This window comes from Metopolophium dirhodum, chromosome 1 (assembly GCF_019925205.1).
Source record: "Metopolophium dirhodum isolate CAU chromosome 1, ASM1992520v1, whole genome shotgun sequence".
NCBI lineage: Eukaryota > Metazoa > Arthropoda > Insecta > Hemiptera > Aphididae > Metopolophium > Metopolophium dirhodum.
Window position 1 is genome coordinate 93,671,566 of NC_083560.1, and position 18,583 is coordinate 93,690,148.

An 18,583-nucleotide genomic window follows, 5' to 3' on the forward strand; every position below is an offset into this window, starting at 1 on the left:
AAATAGTAGTAGAAGGCGTCAATTGTTTCCTAAAAAAAATAAAAATAAAAAACCAGTATCAAATGGTCCAGATGCAGACTATGGAATGGCAGAACCTCTTTCTGTAGATTTTAGCCCAGAAGAAATTGAAGATAAAAAAAAAATTTTTCTTGCCAGACTTGAAAATGTAAATTTTACACAAATTGAAATTGACACAAGAGAGCAGACCGATAGTCAATTATGGTATCAAGAACGTAAAATTCCTTTGACAGCTTCGTCATTTGGCCAAATATGTAAGATGAGACCCAATACAAGCTGCAAAAGTTCTGTTTATAACATTCTATATGCAAATAATGTGCAAGCAAAATCTCTTCAGTATGGAAAAGACACGGAGATTGCTGCACGTAAAAAGGCTGAGGAAACCATGAATTTTACTGTAAAACCTTGTGGGTTATTTATAGATACAGAGTTTCCCTATTTGGCAGCAAGTCCAGATATTGTATATAAGATAATGAGTTAATTGTTATAAATATTTTATTAATTTTACTTGTGTATTATATATTATAATGTCTATAGATGGTTTGATTGGGGAAGATACTGTCATAGAAATAAAATGTCCATTTAGTGCTAGAAATACAGCTAATGCAATAGATGCTGTAAATAACAAATTAGTGAGGAAAAAATAATTAATATTTTTTACTTTTATAACTAGCACTTAACTTAACATAACTTATAATATAAACTAAAATTATAATTTAATTATTTTAGATGATATTTTATAGTATAAGAGTATATTATTTATATATTGCATATATTATGTAAATATACTTTTTCAAATAAGTAAATGCATATTTTTTTTTGTTAACAGCTAAAATATTGTAATATCACAGAGAATTCCATTAAATTAAGAACAGACAATATATATTATTATCAAATTATATGACAGACGCGTATTACTAAAAGAAGTTTATGTTATTTTGTAATTTATACACCAAATTGGATATCGGTAGAAAAAATTAATTATGACCCAACGTTTTGGGAGAATAATATGATGAAAAAATTGAATACGTAAGAATTAATAAATATTTTAAAATAAATGCAAATATGATTATACTTCAACCTTGCACTTAATTTTGAACTACATTTATAGGTATTATTTGAAGTGCTTGCTTCCCGAATTAGTAAACCCAATGTATCCTAAAAGGATGTGGAAAACTGATATTCAAGATCCAGACCACATACTTGAAAATATAAAAAATAAAAAATAAATATTAAATTGTGTTGTGGAGAAGTATCCCCAGATACTCTAACCTATTATTAGTTACTACCTACAAATTTTTAATAAATTACCCCTTATCTATATTAATATTTCATTTGTATTTAAAAAAAAAAGGTAATTATGCTATAAATATATATATTAAGCTATAATATGTAATCGTTATTGTGCTTTTAGTATTGGCACACATTATTTGCGCACACGTAATTTTTTATTTTCATTAAATGTTGTTACAGAATCGTTGAGATTAATTATTGTGCTTTTAAATATAGACATCTGATCATGTACAATACGCATAACATCTTTCTTATTGTTTTCTAATTTATTGATCGAACTATCATCTTTTTGTACATCGTCAGCATCAGCTACTCCATACATCCATTTTAATACCGTACCCCCAAACTCAATAGATCGCTTAACCTTTTTGTTATGTCTACCCATTTGTACAATTTAACCTATCTCGTTTTCCAATTTAATTCCACTAATACCTACACTACATTCGAACATATTGTTAAGTAGAAAATAAATACATATGCATGTATGTTAATATTCTTACAAACTCAATGTAAATCGTAAGTTATTATACGTAAAATATTATTAACTCGAATACCTACTTAAAATGTTCGTACAACAATTAAAGGTACGGTAGAAACTAGATTTTCTAGCCTACATAATATTGCTATATACAAGGGTATACAATTGGGCAGACAGTGGCTTTAATTAAAAGTTGGTACCTACGTGGAAAAGCGAGAATATTTAAAATATTACGGTGGCAATACATTTACGTCTATGAATTTAATAATTTACGCGATCCGCCACGAACGAAGGTCGAGAAAATAATAAACATCGCTCCCGAATGAGCACATTCATCGGCCGGCAGCCGACAATGAATTAGTGGGCGCGGCTTAAACGTCGCGTGCTTGCGGATCGCGAAAACACCTAACAGCGCATTCTATTGGTCATTGCTCGGTTTCGTTTGCCCGTGTGGCGTCCTCTTAACAAATAGTCCAGTCAAATTAGAAAAAAGTTCGGAACTAATTCCACGAAAGCAGGATTTTGGTTTTTTTTTTAGTTTATACCTCACTGATGAACATACTAAAAGTCCTGACACCTACCCCCTGTGCGTAGCTCTCCACCCCTCTTCAAAGGGTGGCGCGACTCTTTCACTATTTTCGTTTATAACTCGTCAGCTTTTCAATTTACAATAAAAATACCTATGACCAAAATTAAAGACCATAAAATTTACCATAGATATAATGTACTTTTTGTACATATATGTTGCGATAAGTGTTATACTTGAAAAAAAATAAAAAAAATAAAAATTTTTTATTTTTTTTTTATTGTGTTTGAGCAAAAACCGTCAATGATACGCTGAAATGACCTTTGACAAAAGTTAACGAGCAGATAATTTTACATAATATAACGTTAAATTATTTAAAAAATTTCAATTACCGTAAGTAATAGTGTTTTTTATAACAGTAGTGGCGATATAATTGAACAATTTGTCGACAATTACAAAATACAAGAATCAGAAATTTAATTACAATCTACTAAAAAAAAATTGCCGAAAGCTAAATTTTTGTATGTGAATTGTTTATACCTTACTTATAAATATACAAAAAGTCCTGACACCTACCCCCTGTGCGTATCTCTCCACCCCTCTTTAAAGGGTGGCGCGACCCTTTCACTGTTTTCGCTTATAACTCGTCAGCTTTTCAAGTTACAATAAAAATACTTATGACCAAAATTAAAGACCATACAATTTACAATAAGAATACATTATTTTATTTGACATACATATCTATAGAAGTGAAATATAAAGAAAAATTGAATTATGAAATAACTATTAATTACAATCATTTTTAAAATAAATACAAAAATTGAAAATTATACATTAATTTTTATTTTTTCAGACTATAAGTTATGAAACTAAATTTAAAAAATGGTGTAGGTCCTGGAATGGTGTAATGGGGTTGTAGTTCCTGAAACAAAATGAATTAATATACTTAATATTTTCATATTTATATTGTATTATGTATTGAATTATTAAAATCATACTGTACCTTATTAATTAAATTATGTGAGTCGAATTTTTTTTATTGTCGGTGTGTTGGTTTCTTCTTTTTGATTTTCAATTAGATTTATTTCGTCAATATAGTCCTCAAAATTGTCCTCTTCTTCATCATCTATGATCGGTTGCTGATTCAAACACGAACCTCCTTGACAATGCTTGCATATGACTGAACACAGGGGCGGACTGGGCCGGTGGGCAGGTGGGCAAATGCCCACTGGGCCGCTCTGTGTATTTATTGTATATTTTTTGTTATTGGATTATTTGGATATTATGTAAGTGGTGAAAGATAAAAACAGCACGCTTATAATTTAAACTAAATATACCTTACTTATAATACGGTATTTATAGTAACAGATTACAGAAAAGTTACTGGACAAGAACATTAGGTTTATATACGATAGAGTATAGTCGTATAGACAATAGTAAATGTAATTTTACAAATCGATAAATTTTGTAGATATCAGTATATCACTTATTTTAATTTAGATAATGCGGGCCTTTACTTCATTCGATGGCCTCCGTCGCCTCCGACAGTTTGTAAATAAACCGTAATGACCAGCTCGTGGTAATACGTAGCTGTTCATGTTGTCTATTATAAAAATAAAAATCACGGGTTTTCCCTAAAAGACAGTCAGCAACACCGCTAATGTAAAATAAATAATTTATCGGCCTATAGACTAAGACTTAGTAAATTACCTTGTGTAGTTGAAACTCAGCAGTCAGCTGAGTAGGTAGTTCTGTGCTGTGTGCCTGTGTAGTGTACTAGTGTGTGTAGTTATTTTTATGACAGTAATTATTAGTTTTGAAAATCATAGTTTTAAAACATAAATCTATTCATTTTTGACAATGAATACAAACAAAAAAAAAGTTAAGGGAGGAGCGGAGAAACTTCGACTCAAAAGAAATGCTGAGTTAAAGGCATCAGCTAGCCACCCGAATCAAAAAAAATTATGCTTTGTGTCAAAAAGTATTACCTCTACTACTTCGTTAAATTTGGTAAGTTTTACTTTTGTTATTATTTATCTAAATGTTTTATTTAGTGTAGGCATAATGTCAATTGACTGGTCACAAAACCCAACCTTGGTTTTATAACATGTAGTTAGTTTAGATTTGTATTTGTTAATGTTTATTAATACCACATCTGTATCATTTTATTATAAATATATTTTCATGGGACAAGTTGTCTAATGAACATGAGAATGAATGTGATATTATTGAAGTCCAAACAAATGTAGATTCTGTCCATGGTGCTGCTCCCATGATGATTGAAGTAAGATTTTGATAATTAAAGTTGTAGACTTCAATTGAATGTAATGATACCTATTGAATTTGTCCATAGGAAAATTTGCCTAGTGAAGTTGGAGATCAGATTAATACTAGCCTTACAAATACTAATAGTCCACTTTCAATTGAGGTAAATATTTTATAAATTCAAATTTTATGTATAAATACATATTTATCAACTATTTTATTTTAAGGAAAAAGTGTTTGATGATGTTCATATTAAACACAAACAAGATGTGACTGTGAATTTTAACTTAGTTCCTTCTGTCATTGAGACTGAGGTTAGTTTTTTTTATTGAATATACCTACAATTATACCTACTGTACCTATGGGGTTCGAACAGGGTGTGGTAAATTTATGCATAAATATGTTATAAATGTTATCCAAACTTTCTTTTACAGAATTGCCTTAACGACCAATTTTTATTTAAAAAAAAAATAAAAATTACAGTATATTATTAAGATATTCGACATTATATCTAATAAATTAAAATATTATTTTAGGAGAAAAGAACAGAAGATAACATTTTTTTATTTCGATTACCTACTTCAGCAACTTTGTTCGAAAAATTGGAATTTTTAAAAAAACATCCTATTCAACCAAAATACACCCACATAAAATTTGATATGATGAAAATATATTATAGAGAAGTTTCAGGCAAAAAAATTCACAGAAATTGGCTCTCTTTTTATGTTAACAATGGCATTTTAAAATCAATGTATTGTTCAGTATGCATTGCATTTGGTACCAAAACTAATAATTTTTCATCTGAGTCAGGATGTACAAATTTTCGACATATTTATTCAGTCATTACAAGTCATGAGGAATCCTCTATTCATTCTACGTCAGTAGAAATTTTTTTCCGTGCATCAAAAGAAATGTCGTTAGAATACTTAATTAACCGAGATATGACAAATTTAAGGAATGAAGTTGTTGAAAAGAATATTCATGTCCTAAAGGTTGTTTTTGATATAGTTAAATTTCTTGGGCAACAAAATTTATCTTATAGAGGATCAGCTCAAGGGGAAACATTGGCAAATATTGACGATTTAAGCCTAAATAGTGGAAATTTCCTTGAGATGGTTCGTTTAATTGCTAAGAGAGATGTTATCTTAAACGATCATTTAACTAGATCTATCAAAAAAAGCAAGCAAAGGATAGATAAATTGAAGGCTAATAATAAAGAATCTTCAAAGGGAAGAGGCTCTTTAGTTACTTTTTTATCTAAAACAACTGTTGACAAAATTATAGTAGCAATTTTAATAAGTATTAGAAATAAAATTAAAAACGAAATTGGAGAACAAATATTTAGTATCCAAATGGATAGCACACAAGACATCGGTGTTCACGATCAAGCGTCAATTTGCATTCGGTACTTATATAATGGTGAAATCAAAGAGAGGTTATTTGCTGTTGTTAATGTCATAAACTCAAGTGGAAAGGCACTTTTTGAATTACTAAAAGATTGTTTTAATCAACATGGATTACATCTTGACAAAGTTGTTGGTGAATCTTTTGATGGGGCAAGTAACATGAGTGGTTCATTTTCTGGTCTCCAATCATTAATAAAATCTATAAATAATAAAAGCGTTTATATTTGGTGTTATAGCCATGTACTAAATCTTTGTATATGTGATACAGTTTCTAATCTAGATGCTAAAAATTTATTCGGTCTTCTCAACAGATTATCTACATTTTTTAGTAGTTCATATAAAAGAATGAATGTATGGATAAATGAAAATAAACTAAATAATAGTATTGGATCAGAAAAATTAAAAAAACTTCAAAAAATATCTGAATCAAATACAAGGTGGTGGTCAAGAAAAAAAGCACTAGATTGGGTTTTTGATGGTGATGGCGCTTTATTTCCTGTTGTATTAAGTGCATTAAATCATATTACTACAGACTCTTCATTTGATGCTAAATGTTTATCTGAAGCACGATCCTTAATAGGCAATTTGTGCGAATTTAAAACAATAATAACTGCTCATCTCTTCCTCCACATTTTCAAAGTAATTGGTCCAACTTCTGATTATTTGCAATCGAATAACATTGATATTTTAAGCGCATGGACTATGGTTGAAAATGCAAAAAAACAAATAAACAAAATTAGTTTTGATACTATTTTTTCAGATTCTCAGGGCTTTACGGAAAAAATGAATATAAAATGCTATGATTTAGATTTACCTGATCATATTGTTGTTGAAAACGTTTTCCCACAACAAAGGGTTCGACATAGAAAACAGCAATTTGATGAACAATCAGAACCTCAAGTTCTCATGCAAGGTCTTGACAAATTTAAAGTTGATACGTTCCGCTGTGTTATTGACCAAATATCAGTTAGTCTAAATGAAAGATTTTCACAAAACGCATCTTTGATTGCAGATGTCCAATACTTACATCCTTCATATTTTATAAATATTAAAAATACAATGCCTCCAAATGCACTCAAATTAATTGGAAACTTAATAAATGTCGACTTTAAAGTACTACAAAATGAGCTATTAAGTTTTTCAAGAATTTTTCCAAATATTATTGGTAGTATTTCACAAAGAACATCAAATTTAATAGATAGCACAAAATCTAAGGTTATTGAAACTGATATTGAAGAAGAAAATGATTACATAAATGATTTTAATAGTAATTCAGCTGATAGTAATGAACTATTATATGATGAAGATGAAAAACATCTTAATATTAAAGCTAAACATACAGTTGAAGAATGTAATCAATGTTTAATCTGTTGTTACAAAATGTTGTATAAATATAATATGCATTCTATTGCATATACCAACATATATCTAGCATATGAGTATGCGTTGACACTATCATTTACTCAAGTAAATTGCGAAAGAGCTTTCAGTAAGTTAAAACTTATTAAAACAAGGCTGCGAGCTACACTAGAACAAGAAAAACTGGAAGCATTTATGATGATGAGTGTAGAAAAAGAACTTTTACATGAAGTGAAGTTTGAAGAAATTCTTACTTATATTAAAAATAGTTCATCATTAATGAACAAGATGTTAACATAAATATTAGTTTTTGATTATTCTGTACTATTAATTAATTATATTTTAAATACTAATACAATAAAATTAGTTTAAAACCTTGTTAAAATATGCTTTATTTGTATCAACTTTACTTCCTATTATGTATTTCCCAATCAAAAGATATAACAATCATCAATGCGACAATGCGTTACAATTTTAATTCCAAAGCTCACTAAAATAGACTGTCATTAATATGTCTAACACATGTAATCATCATAATTGAATTTTTTTTTAGCTAATAGAATATAAAATTATTTAGACAGCATTATATTGCATTTATTAATTTTTCATTATCAAATTCAATAATACCTACATTTAAAAAAAAGTCAATTTCAAGAATCTTTGTAACAAAAATGGCTTGAAATTTAAAAATATTGAGGTGATAGTAGACATTATAGTTTTCTCTATACATGTGAATAATTAATAGTTATCTATAAACATAGACATAGGTAAGTGTATAACATAGAGTTATGGGTAATGTCTATATATATATACCAGATACCTATAACATATAAGGTCTAAACGTGATTTGCAAGACTAGTATTGATTATATAAGCAAAACTAGGTTTTAAAATTTTAAGGTTGATTATGACATATGTTTTTAATGCATAGAGCTATTTTTATGTTTTGGGCCGCTTTCCTAAATTTTCCCACTGGGCCGGTGCCTACCCAGTCCGCCCCTGACTGAACATAGCAATCCTGCTTTTCGACAGCTACAATTTTGTTCACATGTTTTTGTGCAGGCACAACTAATCACATTCAAAAGAGTATCCGGTGCTGGTGACTTTTTCGTGAAAACTGGATTTACTTTACCATTATATTCTTTCCAGCCCCAATTCTGTGGATCTAATTTATTGCCACGCCACAACTGTATTTGCAAATAAACTCGATGTAAATGTTCTTTTGCCGCATCGACAGTAGGTGGAAGTCTAGCTAGTTAAACTTGTTTTTTGTTAGAGGCTGCGGTTTTTTGAAAAATATCATGTCTTAATTTATTCAAAGACGTAAAGTGGGCTGGAGCTTTATATAATGTTAAAAGATATTTTTCTCCGGCACGTTCAATTTCTTCCGCCGATGAAGATTCATTATTAAATATTAATAATGAATTGTGTAATTCCGGGTGTTTTTGAACTGTTTTCAGGTGTTTTATTTTACCTTGTTGAAATAATGCCGAAGTAGTATCACATCCACCAATCGCATGGATAAACATAAAATATTGAATCTCATTTTTAAAATGTTCTTGTAGACTTCCAACAGCATAAGATCTTGTTTCTATTTTTCCTCTACCCGGTTTTTCAAATATTATTGTGTTTTTTGGAGGACTTAATGTTAATAACAGTATAAGTAAATCAATATCCTCACCTATGACCACTACTTGTATATTATCGTCGGTGTTTCGTACAGCTGTATTGACAATAAGTAAATCTGCGTCATCTTCGGCTTGGCGATCAAGAATGCCCGAAGTTAAAAACTTTTCGGTCAACATTGTGATAAGCCTCATTTTATTCTCAGTATTGGATAAAAATTTTTCTTGGGTAGTTAGTACATCCATCGACTCTTCAAAAATTATGTTTGTACTCGTATACATATTTTTTCGTCGCTGCCTCTCTGAATTTTTAATATTTAGTTCGGTATTTGCGTATCCATCAAAGACAACTACGCAATTAGATCCATAGTGTCTTTTCACGTAGTTTACATAATTTTCTATGATATTGCCATACGTCGAAGTTGATGGCCATACAACGCGATGCAATAAGAAACCTCCATCGATTACTACAACAACATTTTTGTCCAAAACATTATATGTGTTTATTGTAGTTAGAAACACATCATATAAAATCGATTTTTTTGTTTTCCGCATTTGACCTGATTCGTCGAACAATGAAAGTGGAATAGGTGATAATTCGTATTCAAAACATTCTTTGAGCTCTTCTTCAGTCTTAACTCTTATCATTATTCTTTTGAAGAGCAACAAAGGGTCAATTGATAAAATTTCATCTCTAATACAAACCGTTAGTTTTCTTGCAAAATCTAAAGAGACAACGCGATTTGCTCGTTGTAACTTGATATCACTAAAATTATCACCTATAACATTTTTCATCGTCTGTTGGCCCACTTCTTGTGCTTGATAACAATTAATTTGTTCATTCCCTACAACTCCTGTTGAAATAGACATAATTTCGTGTAATTCCGGAAAAGGGCTATGTATGTTTAACCAATTTGAAAGTATACCGATATGTTTGTTATCGATTTTCATGCGAGAATCACGTTGATCAACATGTTGCTCTGACGTAAAATGAAATGTATTTGTAAATTGTTCAATTTGGTCGGTTATTGTACAGGCAAATGGAGTGCCTATAAGCCAACGAACTAAAACACTGTTTTGAAAACTACTACGGCCGACTCGCCATACCACAAAAATTCCGATTCAACGTTATACAACCACTTCGATAATATATATTATACACGTTTATAAAATCCAATGACATTATTTATACTGTATATTTTATACAATCATACGACTATTTCAAATGTACGACTTACAGTAATTAAAATTGTTAAAATAATTTAACGTTATATTATGTAAAATTATCTGCTCGTTAACTTTTGTCATAGGTCATTTCAGCGTATCATTGACGGTTTTTGCTCAAACACAATAAAAAAAAGATAAAAAATTTTTATTTTTTATATTTTTTTAAAGTATAACACTTATCGCAACATATATGTACAAAAAGTACATTATGTCTATGGTAAATTTTATGGTCTTTAATTTTGGTCATAGGTATTTTTATTGTAAATTGAAAAGCTGACGAGTTATAAACGAAAATAGTGAAAGGGTCGCGCCACCCTTTGAAGAGGGGTGGAGAGCTACGCACAGGAGGTAGGTGTCAGGACTTTTAGTATGTTCATCAGTGAGGTATAAACTAAAAAAAAAACCAAAATCTTGCTTTCGTGGAATTAGTTCCGAACTTTGTCGATTTTTGGTCTAATTTGACTGGGCTAAAACATTTATTGTAATTAATGAGTATCTAATCATAAACTAACATAAAAAAAAAAAAAATGTTATTTATGTATTAAAAATTATTGTAATATTATCATAAACAATTTACTAACCATATATTATTGTATTAAATTATAAAAAAAAAAAAAGAAAATTATATATTATGTAAAATGAAAATTATTATACTATGAAAAATGAAAATTACTATATTATATAAATGAAACAGTTATATTATATAAGATGAAATATATACATTGTCATGTAATTGAAAATTGTAATGTTATGAAAACAAGAATACTGTTATGTTATGAAAAACAAAAATATTGTTATGTAATGAAAATTAATGTTAAAAAAAAAAAAAAAATATGTAAAATGAAAACCATTATGTCGTGAAAAGAAATTATGTAAATTGTCGTTAGGACAATAATTAATAATTTATATATAATATTATTGTAAACTTATGAACTATGTAATTATGCATGTTGTCCATGTTTTATGTAAACTTTCTTTTATATACACATTTAAAGATTTTTGTAGTTCTACAAATTGTAGCCCTACAAAAACCTTTGAAAGTGCGATGAGGTGTAACGAGCTGTGACTACGTATATATTAATAATAATGATATATTCAATAATAGACATAAATGCTGCAGGGAGCACGTAACCCCGGGCGGCATACATCGATAAAACTAATAGTTATTACTATGTATAATATCAGTAATCCCGGAAAGCCTACATCGATAGGAGTACAGGACTAATAGTAAAAACATCAACGGTACCGCGCAACACGTGATAAGTATAGGAAAAACGAATAATATAATAAGCATAAAAGATCATGACTTTGAACAAAATATATACTCCTAAAATAACATAATTATACGAATGACGTCTAAAGGTGACCTCAGGAGTACACAGAGATATACCGTTTTTATACTAAAAATGCCATAGGAGGAAGCTATTAGGAATACCCGACGAGGTACGTCGATGGACAAGTATCCATCAGACGAAGCAGAGAACCAGCAGAGAAACCACTTAGTCAATTATTAAGTCACATCTCGTTTACCAAAGTTATTAGTTAATTATTTTGGACTTAATATTTACGTTAAATTACAAATAAATATACATAACTCATACATTAAACTTGTTATTTATTTCAAAATACTTCCATTATTGAGCTGAAGTAGTTGGTTCGTTACAGTACCTACCTACTTAATAGTCTGCACAGAGAGTGCCACAGACGCACAGTAAATTGAAAACTGAGAATCGGAAAATAAAATGATTATATAATAGTATTCAACCACTGTACGAAAGGGCGATACAACTAATACCTATATTAATAGGTAATACGAAAACGGGATACGGGCACCAGCTATTTAAAGGTAATAAAATAATATATTAATATTATATATAATAGGGGTGTCATATAGGTACATAAACTTGAAGCTAATATGCAATAAGCAAAAGAGCTATTACTCTATTACCTTAAACGGCTTAAACACATAAACACATTTCTTCCGCGAAAACTATGACCAATTACGGTAAATTCGTACTTGTACGTACTCAACTGTACACAATTTCAATTATATTATATCATATTTTATAATATAATAATTTATTATTTTACACATTATTTTTTTTTCGTGACGTATTGGGTTTTAACTACAAGCCTAAGGAGGGGCTAAAAAGTAAAACCTCATGGGTGGGCTAAATAGAAGCACGGAGGGGCTAAGCCCTCCTAGTTACGCCGATGACCATCCATTACAGTTACCTAACCTAACCTACCCACTTGTAACCTACTGTAAAGCAGAGCAACATCCACTTACCCACCTTTTAAATTTTTTTCATTTAAGAAAATGCCTGTTCATACACGTAATTGGATCAAAACATATTGAAGTATTTTGCAGCTATATTTTTAATTTTTGAAAAAAATGCAGGAAGTTCAGCGAAAAAAAGTAAAGGCGATGCTTTGAATGAGTCTTTTAAAATATCTTGAGGCTGCAAATCTATTATTTTCATTTGAAGCTCAACATAAACTTCTTCATAACCAATATTAAACCGATTGGCAAGCAGTTGAAAATATTGTGAATGTCGTTATATGATTTTTTTTTGATATGATTTTCAATTGAATGTCGTCATAGAATTTAAATGGGGCATATTGAATACGCGCGGGCCGCCGGTTACCGACCACTGTATTAGAGCATTGTCTATCAACTTCAGAACGTTGCTCTGAACACAAACTATAACTTAAACTACATTGCATTTTACCTCGAGCTGTACTTTATATGGGTCTAAAGAAACACTTGTCTGCCTGGAAATGAAACTAGTTAGGTATTATACAAAATCCTTCACTAGGTTTAAACTCCTGTACATTCAGGACATGATTGCTTTCTTACAACTTTAAACCTTTATTATTAGAGAATTCAAAATGTGAATATTTATTACTCATAATTTATTTTAATTTTTGAAAATAATTAATTAAGAACCTTTGAAGTTTGAAATTTCCATTATCTAATTTAAAATTACAAGAAATCAATTGTTTAGGACCTAAACTTTAGGTAGTTAAGTAGCAAATTAAATACACAGATTAGGCAGATGATTCAAAATATTTTCAATATTAATTTTAATAAATGCATATTCATCGACAGTAAAAAAAAAACAATTTACAACTTTTCACCTGTTTTCCCATATAACGTAATAAAAACTTGAATTTTATCCCCCGAACTAGTACAAGAGTTTACGACCACGTTGTTTTCCATCTCACGCACGCATCCACGGACTAAGATATACGAGACTGGTTTACACATGGTTGGAGGGTAGTAGATGAACGGTCCCCAGATGTTTCGACACCGCCACTCACCCATCCTAATAAGCCGCCGAAAGGTACAACTAGGGGTAAAAGCGCTTCTAGTAACTGATATAATATATAGGTATAATTTACATAGAACAATAATTGTGTTTTCATAACACATGTGCATCTACATGATGGCGCTTTTACCCCTAGTTGTACCTTTCGGTGGCGTTCGAAACATTTGAGGGTCACTGATAAGGCGGTCGATACATCTTAGTCCGTGACGCAGCATAGATATTAAAGAAAGATACCTTTTAAGTTGCCTAAACTATGCTTATCATACGGGAACGAACATGAAAATATTTGGATGTTATAGAGGTTGTTATGTAAAAAAAATATTTTCAAAAACATTAATACTTTTTGAGATAATGAGTGTTTTACGCTTAATGAATCACCCTGTATAATATATATGTTATTATATTTGTCTATGGTAATAATTAAATAATGTTTTATCTCATTTATATTATATCAGCCAATCACTGATGTATTTTAATTAATGGATATTTTTTTTTTGTGAATTGTGAAGTATTGTTTATTATATTTTAAAAAGGAAACTTGACAGTCGATAAACGATATGAAGACATCATTGAGAACGCAACTTCTCCGCAAGATGCTTCATAATAGTTTAGTGCTAGATAATATGTTTTTTTAATATTGATGTTCATAGAATGTGTATCATTATTATTTTTTTTTTTTTGGTAGAAAATTCAACGTCAGACGCAATGGAACAAAATATAGAATTTGATATACATTTATTTTCAGAATTTTTTAAAAACTAATATCGAACAATATTTTAATACATGATGCGATAAGAATCAAAGATTATATAAAAACATTGTTAGTCGGTTACTATGGCCTATGGGAAATCATACAGGTATTTTTCAATACTCTCATTGTATAATTTCTAATTTTTAGGCGGATAAAATTGGGAGAAAACCACTTTTTGTCCAATATGGAGGAATTGGATTTGACCAATTTTAATTATAGCCATGGCCTATCCATTCTTTAATATCTATGGCACGCAGTCTATTGGCAAAACAAATTAACACTGGGAGCGCTGTCGACGCCTTTCGTACTGATCACTGATGGTTAGGCGGATTCCACTTGTTTCCACCAGAGCGCTCATCGTTAGCTTGTTTTACCAACACGCGATAAACAGTCTGCGTTCGAATGTTCTTACTTCTTGCTCGGCCCTATGGCCTATACGTAATATCATAGTCGTAGTCGGATAACTTCAATCGCCAGCGCATCAACTGTAACCACCAGCGCATTAACTGCAACGATTTAATACCAAACAGGTGGCATGTTAGAGGTCGATGAGGCACCGACGCAGGTGTTGTTGTTGTTATCCCGTCCTTGGTCATATTCGTAGTTTCGAGTGGTTTGTTAAAGAGGAATAATAAAAGATTTGTTTTATACATTGGTACTTCTTAGTAAGTCGTAAACGTTTTGGTCCGTCTCGATTCTAGGAATCGATGAAATGGCGTACACGACTATTTGATATTTCTAGTATGATAATTTTGTAATAAAAAGTATCGCGTCGGCATGGCGAGATACTGCTGTTTACTTTATGCATATTTGTCGCATCTCATTACATCGTGTTTTGAAATGGGCGGTGGTAAACTCTCCCGGGTCTATTTATGTTTACCTGAAGGAAATGTGTAAACTCTCCCGAGTTGTTTTAAATGTTATTGCTACTCTATGAATTGACTTAACTGCAGAGATTGCGATTGTCATTTTAAATTTTTATTTTCAATTGCATTACTGTTAATCTGTATTTGTTATTTAAATATTAATTATTTATACCTTAGGTTTTTTGAAAGGTTTTTTTCCAACTATCATAAAAAGTAGTAATTGACTAATGACTATTATAACTCACAGCAACGTCAGCAACATTGATTTTTATTTTTAAATAATTAACTTTTTTTGTGAATCATCCTGTATAATACAATACAAAAAGTAGTATTTTGACTATAATATTATAGCTCAAAGCAACTATAATTTTTATTATTAACTTAATTATTTTAGTGTTACTAACTCTGTAATACGAATAATGCTCTAATAACATTTTTAATATTTTACATTTAAAACAATGTAGGTATTCACAATATAAAAACAGGGCTACTGGCGCTACCTGGACGAGACATATTATGTCCTACCAAACTGCCGAGAAAATTTGCTACAAGTGGTGTCGCATTATCTTCTTTTCATCGTGTCTATAACATATTGTAGTAAGCCAAACCGTGTAGGTGGCTACCGTAGATTTAGGAAGTAATTCAGGTGTAAATAAGTATAGACTCAGCCCATTGTGCATCATGAAACACAAACCGTTCCCTAAACATTGGTTTTGAGTTTTATTAAAGCAATTAAGCAACTTTCCTCATACGTATTATAAATATTGGTTAATGCCAGTAACTATAAGTTGTTTTTGTAACTTTTCCGGTTATGTTTGAGGTATTTTTCATAAAACTGTTTTAATACAAGTTCATAATAAATGTTACAATATTATTTATTTTGTGTTTCATGGAAACTATTTATATTTATATATTAAACTAATTATATTTATGGTACATAAAAGGAACGGTTCTAAATCTTTTATGAAAATTGTTATTTTTGAATTTTGTTGTTATATTTATTGGATAATGACTAACAATATAATACGTACTTTAAAATTTCAGAAACATAGTACCTATACTCTTTATAAGCTTCATAGTTATCATTATTGGTTATGGTATTTTTTTATTACCATCTTTCTTTTGCTCCTCCGTTATAGAAATAGGTACCTTATGTAGATTATACAATATATATTTTAATGAGATAGATATAAAAAATTATTATTGATCATACTAAATATTATTAATAGAGCTGGTTGTTCATGCACTTAAAAGTACCTACCTACTGTTATTATATAATTGCATTTATCAACAATTCAAAATGTCTTTATTTTATAAATATTTGATTTTATTTTGAAATTATTTATTTACAAAATTAGGTATAAATTAGGTATACTGCTATTATATAAAAGGTTATCAAACTTATAATTGCGCCTGTTGACAGTAAGTTAATATTTTTGTAGCGTGGAAAAATTATTTTACATAGACTATGATTTTTGAACATTATAGAAGAATGCGACTTTCAAATCTTTTTCTATCCTTACCCTAAAAACCAACCATTCCATCGGAACGTATTTTAGAAATCTTTACCAAAGTTTTAATTTGCTGTACATTGATTAATTAGTATGAATTTATGTTCTTAAAATATCAAAATGTGCATTTAAAATAAAAACAATAAAAATTAAAATAGTATTTTTTGATTCTTACCTCTGCATGTCTCGGTGGTACGCGGCGGTATATTACAGCAAACGGTCTAACGGATAGTGGACAAGCGACAACAGTAGTCAGTGATACACGATTAAACTACTATAAATTAAAGCAAATACTTATTCGTATAAAAATTTGCAAATTCGTATATAGTAATTGGTATTTGATTAAAGTTGGAAATTTGCAGTATTGCAGTAACTACTCCGTTCCACGTGAGAACGCGTAATAAATTCAATAGCTCTGAGTATTGTGACACACTAATTTGTCATGTATTAATGTGATGTGTCTCCAGAAAAAAAAAAATTGACTTACAGATTGATATTTGTATGGTTTTTAATGATTTAATACAATTTTTTGGTATTTGGTATTCAGATAAGATTAATTGGTTGATTTGATTGGATTGATTGATTTTTGATACTTCGTAATATTTCCAAAACGAATAACCGTAGACTCACGAAATGTTCACCAAAGATTTATATCAGTATTTCGACTTAAACTATTTCGAGGCATTTTGAGCTACTTAAAGCCATGATAATTTTTTCAAATTGTTAATACTATTTTTCAGTTAGAAATTCATAACAGTTTTTTTTCATAGCTAAGATAAGAAATCGATTTTTTTTTTTAGGTGATTTATGTAGTTTTATAGCCTATTGCGAAAAGTAATGGACTAATCTGAGGTTCCTTAAATAAATTCTAACTCCCTGGACCCCACCCCCCCCCCTTAATCTGGGCTTGTACTAATACTTATTAAAAATTCTGAGGTATTTACCACAGTAGCCATACGTGTTCAGAACCACTCCTAGGCTAACGCACCGTCTCCGCTCAGAATCGTTTTTGTATCTAATGATTTATCATTGAATTCAAATTTAACAAATCCAAAATTATAGTGACATACTCGACAACTAATGTACAGCAGAGAAGTACCCACTTGTCCCTTTTTTCTTTATTTTTGTCGTTGAAAAATAACACGCTTAAAAAAGGTTTAAATTTACTTGCTTATTCAATAGCACGGAAAATGTTTGAAAGGTCGGCGCTGTAAGCATAGATAATATAAGAATGGATAGGGCATAAGAACTTAGCACATGCAACTTTAGTGATACTATTTTTAAGGTTATATGGGGCAAATATTGATATGGTTATTGATAAATAATAATAAATATTTTAAATATTTAACAAAGTTTAGAGTAATTTTCCAGGCACAAGTGGCACAGCACTCAAAATACAAACTGACAAATATCTAAATATAACTGACTATCATGTTATCATTATTATTTAATAAAATAGTTTTGCACATAACCTTAAAAAGCCCCATATCGTCTTTCTCTCTTTCCCAAAAAAGCACACGGCCCCATATGGAACTAGTATAGGCATGTCCTATCCATTCTTATATTATCTATGGCTGCAAATCTCAACTTTTAATCGTTGAATAACAATTAAGCATCAACAATTAATAATCTAGTAAATAGGTGTTTGTTTTTATATTTCAAAACATTTTGTATTGTCGGTTGAGGCGCTTAAGTCAGTCGATTTTTGTCCCAATTTTGGAGACACCCCTTCCTTTCCCCACCCCCCGAGACACTACTAATCAGCCGGATGAAGCTTTATCAGTCTAAGCAGTGACACATGGTAGCTTTCTACTAAGTTGTTTGTCCTAATATCTTGGTTGAATACTGTTACAGCTGCTGGTCCCATTGTTTTAAACCAATATCCCCAAATGTTATTAATCATAAATGTTGTCTATTCCCAGGGAAG